This window comes from Dasypus novemcinctus, chromosome 17 (assembly GCF_030445035.2).
Source record: "Dasypus novemcinctus isolate mDasNov1 chromosome 17, mDasNov1.1.hap2, whole genome shotgun sequence".
NCBI lineage: Eukaryota > Metazoa > Chordata > Mammalia > Cingulata > Dasypodidae > Dasypus > Dasypus novemcinctus.
This window is the reverse complement of record NC_080689.1, coordinates 55,842,411-55,860,574: the sequence shown is the minus strand read 5'-3', so window position 1 is coordinate 55,860,574 and position 18,164 is coordinate 55,842,411. Positions and strand designations below refer to the sequence as shown.

The window sequence follows — 18,164 nt, the reverse complement described above, 5'->3', positions numbered from 1 at the left end:
CCACTCATAGAAACATAACTAAATAGAGATTTTATTTTTCTTACACAGCAAAAATGCTGAAGGTAAGCAGTCCAAGGCTAGTGGAGAGAACATCAGGGCCCATGTTCCTTGCCTGATCCTACTCCATTGTTTCTAGCAAGTTTACAACCTGACATTGTATCTGAATTTCAGGTCAAAGAAGAGAGAGGAAGAAGGACAGAAGTCACTTGGCAGCTGAGTCTGACCCCTTTTATCAAGAAAACAAAAGCTTTCTAGAAGCCCCACATAGTAGACTTTCATTTCTATCACATGGGCCAGGAATGGGTGGCAGGGTCACTCTTGCCTGCAAGAGTGTGGGGAGAGGACTATCTTTAACTGAGAACTTTACCATTCTAACCAAAAGTGGGATTTTGTTCATAAGGCAAAAGGGGAGATTGTCTGCCATAAGAACTTTCACCTCTTATTCCCAACTGGACAAACCTTGTAAAGGACTATTAGTTGGCTCTCTTGGGTCCAAGTACATCCTCGAAGCCAAGATAGCAGGGTATTATGAATCCAAAGCCCCAGTTACAACCACATGCAGTTAGGAGGAGATTCCCAATTTAAGCAGGAGGTATAAAGGGACAGGGTGCTCAGTCAGAAAAAGAACCGATATCGTGACAGTCCAAATTGAAAGAAATGTAGCTATTGTGCAAGAATCTGCTCAATATTAAAAATACTAATAAGGGTGGCGAATTTTTTAAAATGTTAAGAATTTCTTTTGATGAAGTTCACAACATAGTCCAAAGCCATGGGGAAAGCTGTAGCAGAAGGCAAATTCCAAATATGAAAATATATTAGATTGCATACCCATTTGTCAGGTGCATCATTTTATAGCCTACGGGTGACTAATAGGCCAAGGCTAGGTATCTGTTGCCTCATCCAATGATATTATCTTCAATCATGTTAATTAAATTAATATGACCTGTGCTAATGAAAACCACAAAAATCTATTTGGGTTTCTATCAGCACATACATTTTGATAATTTAGTCCTGTCATACTTGTGTGCCTCTCAGTACCAGATCTGATGCTCATAATATGAGGGTACTAGTAAGCATTTTCTACACAAAACTAACAAAGAAAATGACTTGTGAAGTAAATTTCATTTCGGTTGAGCAGCAAACCGAATAAAAAATTAGAGATTCATGATGGCTTTCCTGAAGCTTCTCATTTTATCCATCAGTCTTTCTTTCTTAACATATATTCTTCTTTGACATGTTTTCTAAATGATTAGCCACCTGAGAAAATATTTAAATGACCATATCATAAGGCAAAAGATTTATGGCCTAAATTACATTAAACAAATTCAATATGCTATGCATATGGAAATTAGAAGCTTTCAGATTACATTTTAGCTGTTAAAATGTACCTTAAAATATTTCGTTTCTATTTGCAACATTAAGGTTTTTTCCCTGTTCATCTGATGGCAGATTCTCAGAGTAACCGAGCGAAAACAAATGACTTAGTCCTTGGTTCAGAGAAATAATGGGTTACTAGCATAATTAATTTTATGTTTAATTACTGTAGAATGAAACAATCCAACAATATCCAATCAATCCTTAGAATGACAGAACAGAAGGTCAGCAGTTGCTAAGTCAATTGTTTTGAAAGAGAAATTTATGTCAGGTTCTCTTTTATGTGCTATGGAAAGAAATTGGATAAAAGTGGTCAAGCAAATATTAATTAATTGTATAAATGTAATCCGGTTGTCATGCTAAATCATACAGGCAGGGGATAGAGTTCTCAGAATGGTGGACATGCATCAACCGCAAATTTCAGTGACATGCTAAACCCCACCCCCAGTCCCAGGCCATACACAATCAAAAGTCTTGGAGTCCAATATGAAGATCTCTAGAATTATTTTTCTGAAGTTTCAATTGATAACCCCTTGAAAAGACGTTGATGGTTCCAGTCCATTTCCTTGTATGCCATCCCCTCATCACAGAAAGCTGAAACAAATTCACCTCCCCTTCCTCTTAGCCTCTCCCACTACAATCCCATTAAGATCAATGAGGGAAACCAAACTATTTCACAATAGTTAGAAGAATACTTCACTTTTCTTCTGATTGTAGCCTTGATCACATTTGGAATTCACATAGGTAGTCACACTATTGGGTGCAAAAATGGGTCCAGGTTATCTTTTGACATTCAAAGAGTTAATTATTTACTTTTCAGGATTTCCTTCCCAGCACTTAAATACTCTGCTTATTCAAAAAAAGAGTCCCAGCTGTCCATCTGCCATAACTGAGGTACCTGTATCAAGACTACTGTGTACTTGCCTCAGCACAACCCTGTCTCCTTCCCTCTAGGACAAACTTTTCAGGAGAGACTTGCTAAAAGTCTTGTTTGTTTCTTCCCAGAAGCCCCTTTCTGATGGCAGAGTACCAAGTAGCTTTTACTTGAAACTGTGACAGTGATAAAAACCACAGCCGCATCACTTGAGAATTCTGTGAAAAAACTGTGTAGTGTCACTTTCCCGTCATGTCTACCATTTCCTTGAACAGGACTTTGAGAAAATACTGGAGTGAAGAGGCAGGGCCTTCGGCCTTTAGGTTGTTACTAAGAGTGAAGAAGAGCGCGTGGCCATTTGATTTACAGGACTGGGCAAAAGGTAGCTCAGGCTCATTCACCAAAATTAGCCACAATAAGGCGTTAGAGGTCCCGTTCGGGCGGTTGAATCCAAGGGACGCCAGGGACGCTAGCAGGGTACTGGAAATGTTCCGGGGGTTTTTATGTGAGTGCTGGTTATGAAGATAACATTGGGTTTTTGACAATTCACCAGGCTTATAAGATGTGCTTTTTCCCGTGTATATGTTATACTTCAGTAAAAAGTACCTGAAAAAAAAAAAAAAAATGAGAAAGTTCCAAAATGTTGCTAGATGGGCCTCTCGAGATTCATTATGGAAAATTCTGTGGCTGAGTCTGGTTTTTTTTGTTTGTTTTTTTAAAGATTTTTTATTTATTTCTCCCCCTTGTTCCCCCCATTGTCTGCCCTCTGTGTCCATTCGCTGTGTGTTCTTCTGTGTCTGCTTGTATTCTCATTAGGCGGCTCCGGGAACCAATCCTGCGACCTTCCAGAGTGGGAGAGAGGCAATTACTCTCTTGTGCCATCTCAGCTCCCCGTTGATACATCTTATTTTCTCTCCTCTGTGTCTCTTGTGTTATCTTGCTGTGCCAGCTCTCCGCATTGGCCGGCACTCCTGCACGGAGCGGCTTTCCCGCTCTGCCCAGCGTTCCCACGCAAGGTGGCACTCCCGTGTGGGCCAGCACTCTGAATAGGCCAGCTTGCCATGTGGGCCAGCCTGCCCTCACCAGGGGGCCCTGAGCATCGAACTCTGGACCTCCTATATGGTAGACAGGAGCCCAATTGGTTGAGCCACATCAGTTTCCCGCTGAGTCTGTTCTTTCATGAAAAGATGAAGGTTCTGCAATCATGCTGAATTGTTATTCAGCCAGGATGACTTGGACTGTATAATTATTTTGCCCATCTGATAGTGACAGCAGCAATGCAGCACTTTGAAGCCATGTATTAAGCACAGAATTTTCATAGAAGAGGTCGGAATACCCAAACCTACATGAAAATTGTACTTAGTTACAAGGACCTGTGAGAGTATATGGGGGGCAAGTGGGCCAGGAGAGGTGGGGCATTCTCATGACAAGACCAAGCCACCTTTGGTATCAGCATTAAGTTACCTGGGTGCTCAGAATCAACCACAGCGTTGAAACAGTTGTCTTCCCTGGGCCACTACAGATTTTCCAGTAGGACAGTCCAGCTAGTTTTGATATCCTAAAAAACACACACAAAAAAACGCTGTAACTACAGATTTGGTGCCTTCAGAATAATCTTTGAGTTATTTCTTCCAATACAAAGATTGCTCTCAGTAGCAAAATGGTTTGTTCCACAGAAACAATCCTCCCAGGATGAGTGAACACCAGGCGGAAATCCACATTGCCTGGACTTTGAAAGCGTTACTTCTGATACTGGAACTGTTTGGCAATCTGAATGGAGGTATATTGGACAGTTGATGCTCTCTAAATAAATAGAATGCAAACAAGAATAGAAATGCTGAAATGCTGACTAGATTAAAACTGTTCATTTATATTCCCTGAAAAGGCATTAGATAAATCAGTAACTAATATTTTTGAGTAAGACTAGTTTAATGTTTCTTGGTTCATCCACAGGTATTCCATCTTTATATTATAAGATCTTGGGGATCACACATCTAATTTCTCAACCAGACAAATATTCCTTTTCAGAACCCTCATAAAAAATTACATCACCTTTATAATTGATTGCTCATTGGCAGGAATAGTACAGTGACGCATAGTACAGTATAATATTATAGTTCATTGAAACTAAGAATCCATTGGTTACAAGAACCATTATTTTATATGCCACTAAGAAAAGGAAAAAAATCTCCTAATTAAAAAAATGTCATTATGTCATTTAAGATGTAGCTGATTTCAGAGCTGTGAAAATGTGAAAAATGTGTCTTAGAAGTGATGAAATGTATGTATTTTCTACTAGCAAAAAAGGCTGGAGGATAAATTTTCCAGCTAATTTTTAAATTTACTAGCTATCATCAGTTTTCTTGTGTTTTTGTTTCTTGTTATAGTTTTATTTTTTAAATATGTTGCTTTGGATATAAACCTTCTTTATTATTTAGTATGGAAGAGGTTAACATTGTTTTGCTTTTTTTTTAAAAAGTTGCTGTCTCCCAACAAGTGAACATAAAAGGTCACGGTTTTCCTCTTCTATTTTCTGTAATAGTTTTTGCACTGCTAATGAAAATATGACAGTGTAAAATAGAGTACATAAGGACCATGCAAACTGTAATTCATGAAATGCAGCTTCTCAGTATTTCCTTTAAATGCAACTCTAAAGCAATTATACAGCCACTTTACAAGACCTTAGACACATGTAATTATAGATGAGAAGTGCATTTGAAACACTAAATTCAACCACATTCCCTTAAACTTGATCTCCAAATGTCCATGGCAGTAATAAAGCCATCATTTGTCCCAGTGAATGTTCTTCGAAATTCATTTTTCTTTTCATTTTTAATTATAATGCATTTTACTTTTAGGAGACTAGTAAAAATCTAAATTAGAAGAAAATTCAATTATTTGAAACAATTATTTCTAAATATATCAATGAAAAACTTTGCTTTAAACAGGAAAGTTCATGACTCTTTTCTCTTTTTGAGTGAGTCTGGTGATGAATTTCTCTATATTTGAGATTTAATCCTATGGCTATTTTGAAACCTTAGAGTAAAACACACAATAGTTCTACGATATTAAAGCTTTTTAAATTATGAATAGACAATAATATTTCCTATCTTATACCAATTCAAGTATAATAAAATGGGAAATAGATTGACATGCTTTAGAAAAATAGGACTACAAATATGGATTACATACTTTGTGAGACCTATCAGGAATACTTTGCTATAAATCATAACTCTTTCTCACTAACCATTTCAGATCACAGTGGATCAAAACTCTGTGCTTTCATTTTCACTCCTATTAAAATTCTATAGAAATACATAACAACCAAATGTAAGGTATAAATTTTGATTGAATTCTCCATTTAAAAAAGCAAGTTTAATATGCAGTTTTAGGACAAATGAGAAAATTGGAATAGGGGTCAAATATTATATGATATTATTGGATTGTCATAAAGTTTCTTAGGTTTAACATATGATATTATAGTTATATGGGGGGATGTAGTAATTCTTAGCAGACACATGCTGAAGCATTTAGGAACAAAGGGTCATGTCTACAACTTACTTTAGGTGGTGGACTTGGCCCAGTGGTTAGGGCGTCCGTCTACCACATGGGAGGTCTGTGGTTCAAACCCTGGGCCTCCTTGACCCGTGTGGAGCTGGTCCATGCGCAGTGCTGATGCGTGCAAGGAGTGCCCTGCCACGCAGGGGTGTCCCCCACATAGGGGAGCCCCACGCGCAAGGAGTGCGCCCCGTAAGGAGAGCCGCCCAGTGCGAAAGAAAGTGCAGCCTGCCCAGGAATGGCGCAGCCCACACAGAGAGCTGACACAACAAGATGACACAACAAAAAGAAACACAGATTCCCATGCCACTGACAACAACAGAAGTGAACAAAGATGCAGCAAATACACACAGAGAACAGACAACCAGGGTGGGGGGGGGGGCGAAGGGGAGAGAAATAAATAAATAAATCTTTTAAAAAAAGAAAAAGATTTTTAAAAAAAGAAAAGAAAAAAATACAACTTACTTTAAAATTTTTGTGTGCATATATATTCATACATACCTATATGTATATATGAGAGAGAGAGTGCAAATGTGACAAAATGTTAACAATTGGTGAATTCACATGAACGGCATACAGATGTTCATGTTACTATGTTTTTTTATTTTTATGTAGGTCTGAAATTTTTCTAAATAAAAAGTTGGGGGGAAATACATGGAAAGGCCTTCATGGAATTAACACTGAGTTCATACACTTTTTCATTCTTTTCCTCCATTACAATAGCTTATTTTAGTATATACTTCTCTGATGCACCAATAAAACACTTCAGGGAGAATGGCAGGTCAGCAAGTTCTTGTTTTAAGTCTATTAACTGACAACCCACTTTCAACGGCAGAAGAAAATGTAACCTAGGCCTGTTTTAAAGCAATGATTGTCAGCTCACATGGTCAGTATGTCATGCAGGGTACTCTTCATTAAAGAGTGAATTTCATCATTTGTAATCAGAGCTAAATGAATGTCAGTGTCAGGTGGCATGGATCACAGATTAAAATGTAACACTAAGTGCAATCAGATAGGTAGCATCACCCATTGCCCTCCGAAAATACCCCAAATCAGGCTTATCTGCCACATGGCATACAGAGTCTCTTGCACCACAGAGAAGTAGTTGCCCTGCCACTGAAAGCACTGCAGGGTTAGATGTAATATTTACACATCTTATTGCATATTTTTATCTCTGGAGAGATAAAAAATTAAAACTTCACTCTATTTGAGGGTTTATTGGCGAGAATAACAAACTCTCTAGTTTGGTATCCCATGTAATAAGAGAAATAGCCCAAGACTCCCGACAAAGAGTAAATACTAGAAAGTATATCACTTTGTTAAAATCCCTCCAATGTTCTACTCTTTCTAGAAGGAGAAAATTCCCTTTAAAAATGCTTTCTGCTTATTAGGCTCAGTAAACATAGATTGCTTCTGTTTTAAATTACTTGTCCTTGTTCAAGCCAATGAGAAGCATCTCCATTCTAGATCTTCTAAATGAGGCAAGTGGATTCGGCAACCCATTTACCAAACCAGGAACCCATTAATCATATTGATGGTTTTGAATATGAAGAAGGCTTGGTAAAGTGGAGAGAGAGCAGACTCCCAGTGTCAGATAAGAAATAGATTTCCATGTCAGTGCTGCCACTTTCTGTTTATATAAACATTAGGTCAGTCTAATGTTTCTCAGCCTCAGTTTCTTCTTCTATGAAATAGGTATAGTAATGCCCACCTCTCTGGATTACTGTATGAGTTAGCAATAATACATGGAAAAACACCTGGTATGGCCTCAACACAACAGGTACTCAAAAATAGAGCTATTATAAATTGTGTAAAGGCAATGAATTTTATCTTTAAAAGATGTGAATGGTTTTTGACTGAGCAGATCGTTCTGGTCTTGGTCTTAGTAGGTAATATACATTGGATGAATAGTTCTGTGCTTATATTAGTGAGTTAGAAACAGTCAAAAAAAGGCACAATGTGCACAACACCCAGTGATGTAGAAATCTTATTACAATGGCATCTCACCACTACAAACAATTCAGTTCAAGGGCCAAATTTTCCAACTGGGCAGAATGGCAGATAGTGGACAATTCCTGACTTCATTTTGTTCCATGTAACTATCTCTCAGTGCGAGGTCCCAACCTTTGGTTAAAGAGGAACAGCTACATCTCATTTCCCAGGAATCCAGAGTGCAGAAGGGCCGACAGGCTTCCAGGGGTGGGGATCAACTGGGCATAGGAATCCATGGGAAGGAAGTTCCACAGTGTAGCCTGAGTTGCTACAACAGTGCATCATGGGAACAACAGATACTTTCAGCAAATGATTCTCTTATTACTTTCACAGAATAGAGAGTCCAAAAAGGGAAACTAATCTCATCACTTACACAGCACAAAGAGTGGGAAAGGGCAGGGGAAGAAGTCCCATCACTGTGGGTTTCCCAGGGTGGCCAAAAACTCAGCTCCACATGCTCCACTTCACACTAGAGAAGAGAGACCAGTTATACTGTTGGAGTGTGAGTTTTATCCACCTCAGAGGAATGGGGCCCTGCCACTAAGAATTCCTGTTCTGGGGTTGCTTGTTCCCAGCCTCCAGGTTCAAGGTCTGGCCAGTCCTTTTCATTAGACTTAACATCTCCCCCAGGTCGTGGAATAGCACATACTAGAAAAGGAGGTGGAGGTAGCAGATGCCTGAGGATGGCCACTTAATATGTATTCCTGACTTCCCCTGAAAAGGAGATGGGCTAGCGTGAGGTCTGGGCAATGGCCACTTAACAGGTATCTATTATATCCCTAATTCACATGGAGCACAACTGCCCCATCCCCTTCAGAATGTTCTAGAGGAACTTTCTTGGAAATTTACCAAGTAAAGCAATTTTGTTCTTTTTATCTGCAGGCTTAATCTCACTTGTGGAGTCTCATTTCATTTTTCCTGAAGGAAAAATGTCAGCAAAACAAGCTAAATCTCCTCGAATATTAGGATTCAAGTGTGTTGTTTAATGTTAAGTTGCTCCCCAATATCTGGTCTATTCTATCTGTAGATATATGGAGATAACATTTTTGAAATACCCTCTTTGGTCTGTTAAGGAAGGGGTAGAATTGTGCAGAAGGAACCTAGCTCCATATCTGTGCATAGATGCTCGGTTAGTAAACTGAGAAGGAAAAGATGCTACAGCGCCTCCTTCAGCCATGAAAGCTAGAAGGGACAATACTCATAACCATCCAAGGGATGAAGAACTCTCAAAAGAGCATCATTTGGAAGAGTACAATGCCTGTACACATCTACATTTTCAATGCTAATATAAACATTCCCCAAGCTGACTTGAAGTTCACAACAGCAACTAATAAAATTAGCAACTGATTTCAAAGCATCCTTCTCCTGAATAGGAAATTTTCTGCTTGCCCTTTTCCTTCCGTCACAGCCTATATGAGAATTTCTTTTGATTTTTCGAAAATGAAAGTTGGAGTAAATAAGATGTGAACATCAGAGGCTGGGATCTACTAGATGTGTTTTTTAAACAGCTCTTTGGATGGGTGACTACGGCAGCTTGATTAAGGGATGCATACCTTGATCATCTGTCATGCATGTCTTTAAGCCCTGAGGAGTAGTTTGTGCCAGATCTGGAAAGAAGTATGCCCCAAGAGACTGAGGACAGCACTGCCTGGTAATCAAAAAAAGAGAAATGAACATGGCATTGAAGAGACTTAAAGAGGCGGGCACAGAGCTCATTTGTTTATCCCGTAATATAAATTTCCTCACAGATCTTGTTCATTTCTACAATCCTTCTCCTGAACTAGAAAAGAAATTGCATCATTTCTCTTCCTTTCCGTCTCCACTATTGTAGGATGCCACTTGCATCCTGAGGCATGCTGGATGTCCACACTGCCCAGAGCACTGGGCCAGGTCAGTATGGTCCGCAGTTCAGAATGTCCTTTCTGCATTCTTGTGGGACAAAGGGCTACTCTCACAGCATTGATCCAGAGGAAGGAGGGTGTGGAAGGGCCCAGGACAAAGTGGAGAGGTTTGATCTCAGCCACAGAAAGCCTTGACTCAAATCCAACTCCTGCCACCGCACTCCAGACTGAAAGGGGGCTGAAAGAATTCATTCATCCTGGCACAGCTGAGCCCCACAGGTGTATGTCCATTGGGCTTTGCTGCATTTCCTCTTTGGATGCAGGCTAGAATTCACGGTGGTTTTAGTCTAGTTTTCATTTTGTAGTCCATATTTTGTAAAGTGAATTTTTTTCTATCCCCATAACATATATTCCAGTGTAATAGGCATAACGGTATGAATAAATACTTCATAAACGAATGCATGAATTTCAGAATTCTTTGAGAAAAAGGGGTTATATCAGTATTTATTTAAATTTCTGTTGTTACACATCATTAATTACGTTGACATAATGTCATATATTTGTTTCAGAGGGTCAAACTGCCTTCTAAGAACAATTCTTTGACATTTGGGAATTTTTGTTTTGTTTTGGTTTCTTTTGTTTTTGAAGTTCCAGGATCTCATATGCAGACGGCCAACACTCAACCACTGAGCCACACCAGCTCCCTGGGAGTTTTTTTATATACACTTTTTAATTTATTTTAAAGATACTTAGATTATACAAATGTTACATGAAAAATATAGGGGATTCCCATATGCTCTGCTCCCACATTTTCCCACATTAACAACATCCTTTATTAGTGTGGTACATTTGTGATAATTGAGGAACACATTTTGAAGCATTGCCACTAAGTGTGGATTATAGTTTACATTGTACTTTATACTCTCTTCTACACAATTTTGTAAGTTATGACAAGATACATAATGGCCTGTATCTGTTTTGCAATGTCATTCTGCTCAATTTCCAAATCCCAAAAATGCCCCCATATTACACCTATTTTTCCCTCTCCCTTCCCTCAGAACTTCCAGTGGCCTCTGCCTCCACATCAATGATAAAATTTCTTCCATTGCTAGAATCACAATCAGTTTATAGTAGAACAACTATAAATCTACTCTAATCCATCATTCATTCCCCAATCCTGAGGGGGCTTAGATCCCATGGGTCAGATGGATGGGACTATCTTGCTTGAAATTGCAGACTCTCTCTGATCCTTGGGATGGTCATTGTCCATCATTATCTCCTTGTTAGTTATCCTGGGTGAGTTCAGTGAATTGGAGAGTAGGTGTTGCAACTCTGTTGGGATTCAGGGCCCAAGTGGCACATGGACAGCACATGGAGATTTAGGTCTCTTGGACTAACTATAGGTACAAATAGAAGGGGCAGAAGAGCCATGTGTAGGGAAACCATAAATGAGTGACATTTGGAAGTTTTGAAATCAAAGAACACACTTCATTTCTTTGCCAAAATTTAATATTCGGCAACTGGTGAAAATGAATGAATATGAAACCTTTAGAAGTTTAATGATTAGAGAATAAAACTCAATAATAGTATTTTAATAATTACTTATTCCATTTTTATAAAATGTTTTTGAATGTAAAAAAAAATGTATGAGGCCTTTGGGGCCACCACCCAGCTTAAAATGTAAATATTACAAGCTGAGTTGTAAGTTCCTTGTCTACCCCTTCCAAATGCATTCCACTCCAAGTTCCCCACCAGAGGGAACCCTGATTGCGAATTTGAAGGTTGTCATCTTGAAGCATGTCTTTATACTTTCAGGCATATGTAAATTTCCCAACATAACATACAGAATCATTTTGCATATTTTAAAATTTTGCATTAAGGGTATTGTATTGTATATGTGCAACTTGGATTTTTACTCCTTATGTTTTGTCAGGTATATCCATTTTGATACATTTTGCTCTAGTTTACTCATTTCTCAGTGTTATATATTATTCCTTTATGTGAATATACCACAGTAGATTCACCCATTGAAATATGAGTTTCAAAAGAGGAGAAAGACCCTTTGTTTCATGGGGAAGAAAAGAATGATCAAATAGAACTGGCTCTTCCATTTACACATATCATGGATCCAAACCATGGCTAGGTTGTCCTGTTACTTTTCCTTGCTCAGGAATACTGTCTGAGTAAGTGGATTGTTAAAGAAACTAATTAACAGACTGTAAGACAAGTGGTGACAGCCAAGTGCCACTCGCTAATCCCATGCCTCTCCCAGGGCAGGTAGTAATGGCCTTCCTCACTGCATCAGGGATGCAAAGTAATACCTGCGCGAGGCCATGGACCAGCTAACTGGACACCATGCTGGGTCACCCCTTCAGAAAGCGATTTCAGTTCCTCTAGGAAAATCATTTCTTTTACCACTTCATTAAAACTGTGTATTTGGAGTTACGCATCCCTGAAACACCTGAAGGGTGTATTTGTGTGTGTGTGTGTGTTCATGTCATAATCACCTCCCTGAATCATCCAGGCTTGCTCTGTTCAGTAATTGATCAAAAGGAGGATCAGTTCCCTCTCAAATAAAAGCCCCAAGGTGAGCCCTTCCTCTCTAGCTTCGCAGCTCTGCCTGTCTTGGCATTCAAACCAGCAAGCTGAGGACAAGAAAGGAGCAATGAGCTAAAAGAAGAGTCTAGGAATCTCACCGTATCCAGTGGTGCCGTTTTTCAAAGTATAAAAACCAGCACCTGTGTGCCAGACCCACGCAGCTGAGTACGCGGGGCTGCTGCTGCATCTTGCAGTACTTAGAGATCAGGCAAAAGACCTGACTGTCTGAAGGCATGTCTACGAACCCAGATCAGCAGTGACAGAAACAGTCATGTGGTCTGGCCCCTGGGGCGTGGAAAACTGGAATTGACAACCAAGGGGCAGTCAAGGATGGGGGTCTCCTGTTGACACTGGAAGGAAGGAAAAAACCCACTGAGAGTAATAAAAGATGCACCCCTAAAACAAGGGAGAAACTTGATACAGTAATCTAGCAGCTCACTCCATCCCTTAGTTCTTCACTTCCTTTTCATGAGCAAGAAAGTTATCCATATTTTGGGAGTGGAGAAAGGCACTCATTCATGCAAGTCTCCTATTTAGAATTAAGTCAGTCTGTATAATGGAATACTAATCAACAATAAAAAGGTACAGAACACAGTACCTTTTTTATGTTGAGCGGACCTCAACATCATTATGTTGATACAAAGACAGAAACAACACACACGCACTGTATGTTTCCATTTATAAGAAGTCTAAGAACAGGCAAAACTTATTTTTGGTGATAGAAGTCAGAAAGTGTTTGCATGTGGGATGGGCAACTGGTAAGAAGAAAGATGGAACTTTCTGAAGGATAGAAATGTCCTACATCTTGGCGGCTGTGGTGGTTACATAGGTATGTGTGACTGCCAGTATTTATCAAAATGACCTTTAAAGAGATGTGCATTTTATTGTACACAAATTGTACTGCAACTTAGAAGTTGTATGTGAAAAAGAAGTACATGAAGAAAACCAAGCCAAAGATGTGCTTGACAAGGAAAAACTTTTCTTAGGAATCATGGACTCCAAAAGAATTGCAAAGAATTTTCTTAGTCAACTCCTTCTATTTGGAAATACCTAAGTCTTATTGACTTACCAGACCTCACTATTTCAAACTGTCACTCTACCTCAGAATTTCTTCTCTTCCTTTTCTTCATATTTCTCCCTCAACTGCACTTCCCACTAACATAAACAATACAGATATATAAACATACATATGTATATGTGTGTGTTTTAATTATATTTTTGGTTATGTATTTCTATATTATGTGTCTTTCCCCAACTAGAGTGTAAACTTCACGAGGGCAGGCACTTCTGTTTGTTTTGCACACTGCAGTATCCCCAGTGTTTAGAAAATGCATGGCACATGGTAAGCCCTGTATAATTGTTTTTGAATAAATGAGTTAGTAAAAGGAAAGAACAAAATGATTGCCTATTTGAACTTAGAGTTCACCCAGTCTAAATCTGCCATTTTATAGAAAAGGACACTGAAGCCCTGAGAGGTTAAATTACTGTCTCCATCACAGAACCAGAACGTGGCAACACTGCATGTGAGAATGATCTGCTCCAAAAATCTTGCTTCTCGCTCTTGTCATCAAAAATAGCTCTTTGTTTGATCAAAATTATTAGTCCCTCCCTCCTCTTGCTTTCTTCCCATGTATGTTCATAATTATTCAAACTTAAGGAGTAAGACACAAAATAAACAGGCTCTTCACATTTTCCTTGACTCAATTTCAACATAAGTAATATACAATTATTACTAATGTTCACAGCAAACCTAATCAGGAATGATATCACTTGAAACTTTCTGCATAAGGATAATTCAAGGTTCTGAATGTCCACACTGTACAAAAAATACTGTGCTAGGTTCAAAAAGGACTAAGAGAGAATTCTAAGAAAAGCAAGGTACAAGAAGTACTTTGTACCACATTTCTCAGCTATTTAGGGTGAAGCAAATGCTAGAACTCAAGTGTCCAGTGCTCTTTTGCTACGTTACCAAATATGATAAAACCCTGAGCTAAGGAATCTAATGTAAGACTCATGGGCATCAATCAATAGCTGCTTTCTTGGTATTCCTAAAACTGCATTCTTTTTCTGCAAGGGACTGGCCTTGTTCATTTTCAAGTGCAAGTTACAAGGAGTGACTAGTTTATCTCCAATGATAGAGAACCCCCAAGATCATGGCCATCAAAGACTGACAAAGAAGAAAAGGAGGAAAAACAAGGACTCAAACCAGGAAATATTGGCAAATGTCAAAGGAAGGTATGGTGTGTAAGCATCCTGTTACAAGAATCAAAACCCACCTTCTAGTACCTTCTACAGAGATACTTCAATAGCTTTCTTCATTTCATTCATAAAACAGATATTTATAGAAAGCCCAAGTACTTTTCAAGGTGCTCTGTGTGCCAGGGTGACCACTGGATCCACTTTTCTACTCCCCTCACATCCACTACTTTATGTTCTATCTCTTCCTGTTCAAAGAACTTCTGTGGTCTTAGTGCCGTTAGCCTCAACACCCTGCCAGAAAGAGAGGATTTGGTTTGACCAATTTCCTGCTAATGTATTGATATCTCTTAGCAAGATACTCTTCTCCCCAATACACACACATGCGCACACATTTTCATTTTAAAAGCTAATACTTGTTAGCCCAATTGATTCTTTAATTGGTGAAATTTCAGGCAGAAAACAAAGTAACATCATATTAAAGATTTGGTTATTTTTACAAGGGCAGACGATTGGCAAGCAGGAGGTATCTAGAGGTTGGTTCCTGGGATCAGCTCCTTGAATGTACTTTTTTTTTTTCAAAGATTTATTTATTTGTTTGTTTTTTCCCCCTTCCCCTCCTCCCACCCTGTTATTTTTGCTGTCTGTATTGTCTTTTCTTCTCATTTTCTCTCCTCTAGGATTCACGGGGATTCAATCCTAGGGACCTCTGATGTGGAGAGAGGTTCCCTGTCAATTGTGCCACCTCAGTTCCTGGTTTCTGCTGTGCTTCACCTTGACTCTCCCCTTGTCTCTCTTTTGATGCGTCATCATCTTGCTGTGTGACTCACTTGCGCAGGCACTGGCTCGCTATGCAGGCACTCGCGCGGGCACTGACTCTCCACGTGGACAAGCTTTCTCTTCTTCCTTTTCACCAGGAGGCCCCAGGGATCAAACCCACACCCTCCCATATGGTGGGTGGAAGCTCCATCAATTGAGCCCCATCTGCTTCCCTCTTATGTACTTTTTACTGCTTCTCAGTACCCCTTCCTTTCATCTTCATCTGAATCTACCATTTTTTTAAAAAACCCACAAGGATTTTATATGAGGAATGATGGTGGGACTGAAGGTAGAGAAGTTCTTCCCAGTGAAGGATGGAACAGGGCAAGGACAAATGTTTGCAGATGCACCATTTTCAGAGTAGAGATTTTTAGGTTGGAGATCACCCAAATAGAAATTTTTAAAATTTCCATTTTCCAGAACTGGTTGGAGACTGATTAGCTAGCAAAGAATTAAACACTACTGCTCTATATCCCAAATCAGAAATAATAATTCACTAAATTTCCTGATTAGATTAGATTATTTACTTTCCCCCTTGTTATCTCCTTAGCCACATATCACACACATGTGCATGCACACATACACAGGGGTAAAGAAAATAACAACATAAATAAAATTACTGAAGTAGCACAGATTTTTCAAATATTCTGCGTATACCATATACCACTTGAACTGAAAATGAAATAAATCAGGCATCAAAAGAAGACTTTTTTCTGGTTTCTTTCAGTTGTTTTTATGTGATGAGTCCTTACAAAGCTCATGGAAAAAAGGGTATGTAACAGTCACCAGCCTATCCTGAACAGTCCCCCCACTCCTGTCTACTTTTTTAATCTTGATTCAGGATTAACTAAATCTATGCAAGCCCTCCCAGTATTTTGGTTGGTTCACTGGGGTTTGATTTTCCTCCAGGGCTTCAAGTGTGGCGCTGACTGCTAGCTGTGAGAACCCCATCAAGCAGTTGCCAGGAGGGCTTAGTGGAGTTGAGTAGCCTGGGGAGTAAGTTCATAAACTGAGGAGCTCATTTATCTTCCACAGTAACATCCTCCCTCCCCCCACCCTCCCCAGCCAACTACAAAACCACTTAACCCATCCAAACTGATAGCCGCCGAAGTCCCTCTCCTCCTGGGACTGGAAGCACCTCCACAGGCCCAGCCAAAGCTTTTCAAGCTTTTAAACTGCTAAAACTGACTACCTTTAGGTAAAGATTTCTCACTTAAATCAACATACATAGCTGAAGAATTGGAACTGAGGAAAAAAATAAATAAAGCAGGAGTCACATTACCATCTTGTTAATTTCTCAGGAGCTTCAAACTTTTCAACTAGGGCAATAACACTGAGATATGCTTTATTTCCACATCCTCTGAGACTAGATGTTAAATTTTATAATCAAGAATTTTTTTTACTTAAACAGAAATGCAGGTGTTTAAAGAACTCTGGAAATGCTGATTGTTACTGTCCTGCTATAGCAACACACTTAAGAATTCCTCTGCCTTTATTACCACCGAGAAGTATGGTGAACAATGTAAAAAGGTTTAAAATACATATTGCTCACAATGTATTTAGGTTTTTTTGGTTTTCTTAAAGATTTATTTTTTATTTATTTCTCTCCCCTTCCCCGCCCCCACAGTTGTCTGCTCTCTGTGTCCGTTCGCTGTGTGTTTTTCCGTGTCCTCTTGTATTCTTGTCAGCGGCACCTGGAATCTGTGTCTCTTTTTGTTGTATCATCTTGCTGCATCAGTTCTCCACGTGTGCAGTGCCACTCTGGGGCAGGCTGCACTTTTTTTGCGCTGGGCAGCTGTCCTTATGGGGCGCACTCCTTGCGCATGGGGCTCCCCTATGTGGGGGACATACCTGCATGGCACGGTACTCCTTGCGTGCATCAGCACTGTGCGTGGGCCAGCTCATCACACAGGTTAGGAGGCCCTGGGTTTGAACCTTGGACCTCCCATGTGGTAGGCCAATGCTCTATCCATTGAGCCAAATCCGCTTCTCCTGTATTTAGAGTTTTAAATCACTGGTAGTTGGTTGTCCTTCATTCGTTACCGTCTTCAATCAGTCACAAACATTTACTAATAGCTAAGATGCATATTCAAGAATATATTACAAATGTCTCTCAATAGGGAGTTAAGTAAATCATGGTCCATCCATGAAGCAGAATAGCATACAGCAGTTAAAAGGTGTGAAGTAGGCATAAATGTGTTAACATGGAGAAATGACCATGCTATATGCCTAAGGTCAAAAGGATTATAAATAGTATTTCTAGTAGGATACTTTTAAATTAAATTTATATATGCATGTACTTGTGTGCATGTGTATATTACTATAAAATGTATTAACAATGGTTATCTCTGGGGTATTACTGAATTACTACTTTAGTACTATCTGAATTTTTCACAATAATGAGATACTCCATAAATCTTTTCACCACCTCCTTCAGTTTCTTGTCTTTGAAGCCCATGGCAATATTGTACCAGGCCCCTTCATATTTGGGTGGCAACATGTGCTTCCAGGCTGGAACATTTAATTGCTGCTGCAAGTTCCTCCAGAGATTGCTTTCATTCTGCCACAAAACTCAGCAGTGTTTGAGATGGTGGCTGCTCCATCAGGCTGGGTCCTCAATGAGCAGAGGCTAAGCAGAAAGCCCAGACAGCCCACAATGAACACGTAGTAAAAGTAAAAAATAAACTCATGTTATCACTAGTCTTTAATATTTTGGAATTTTATTTCTAAAAAATGACCTAGGCTATTTGGACTAGTACAAGTAAGCCTATCTCAATTTTATCTTTAAAATAAAGATACAGCTCTCTCTAAAAAGCAGTGGGTATGAGCCTGATACTGTTTTGAGTCATGGAGATAAAATACTAAAAGGAAAATGGACTGCCTTACCCTATAGGATCTCAAGTCAAATCACA

The 18,164-nt window shown here is 39.3% G+C and overlaps 1 long non-coding RNA gene across 1 annotated transcript in view; it reads right to left on the bottom strand.

Annotated features, from left to right (window-relative positions):
• Positions 1-9,357: 9,357 nt before the first annotated feature.
• Positions 9,358-18,164, bottom strand: part of LOC139436702 (uncharacterized) — a 50,784-nt gene continuing 41,977 nt past the window's right edge. Inside the window, exon 3 of the long non-coding RNA XR_011646042.1 lies at positions 9,358-9,446. This is a non-coding gene — a long non-coding RNA (uncharacterized lncRNA). The remainder of the gene's footprint in view (positions 9,447-18,164) is intronic.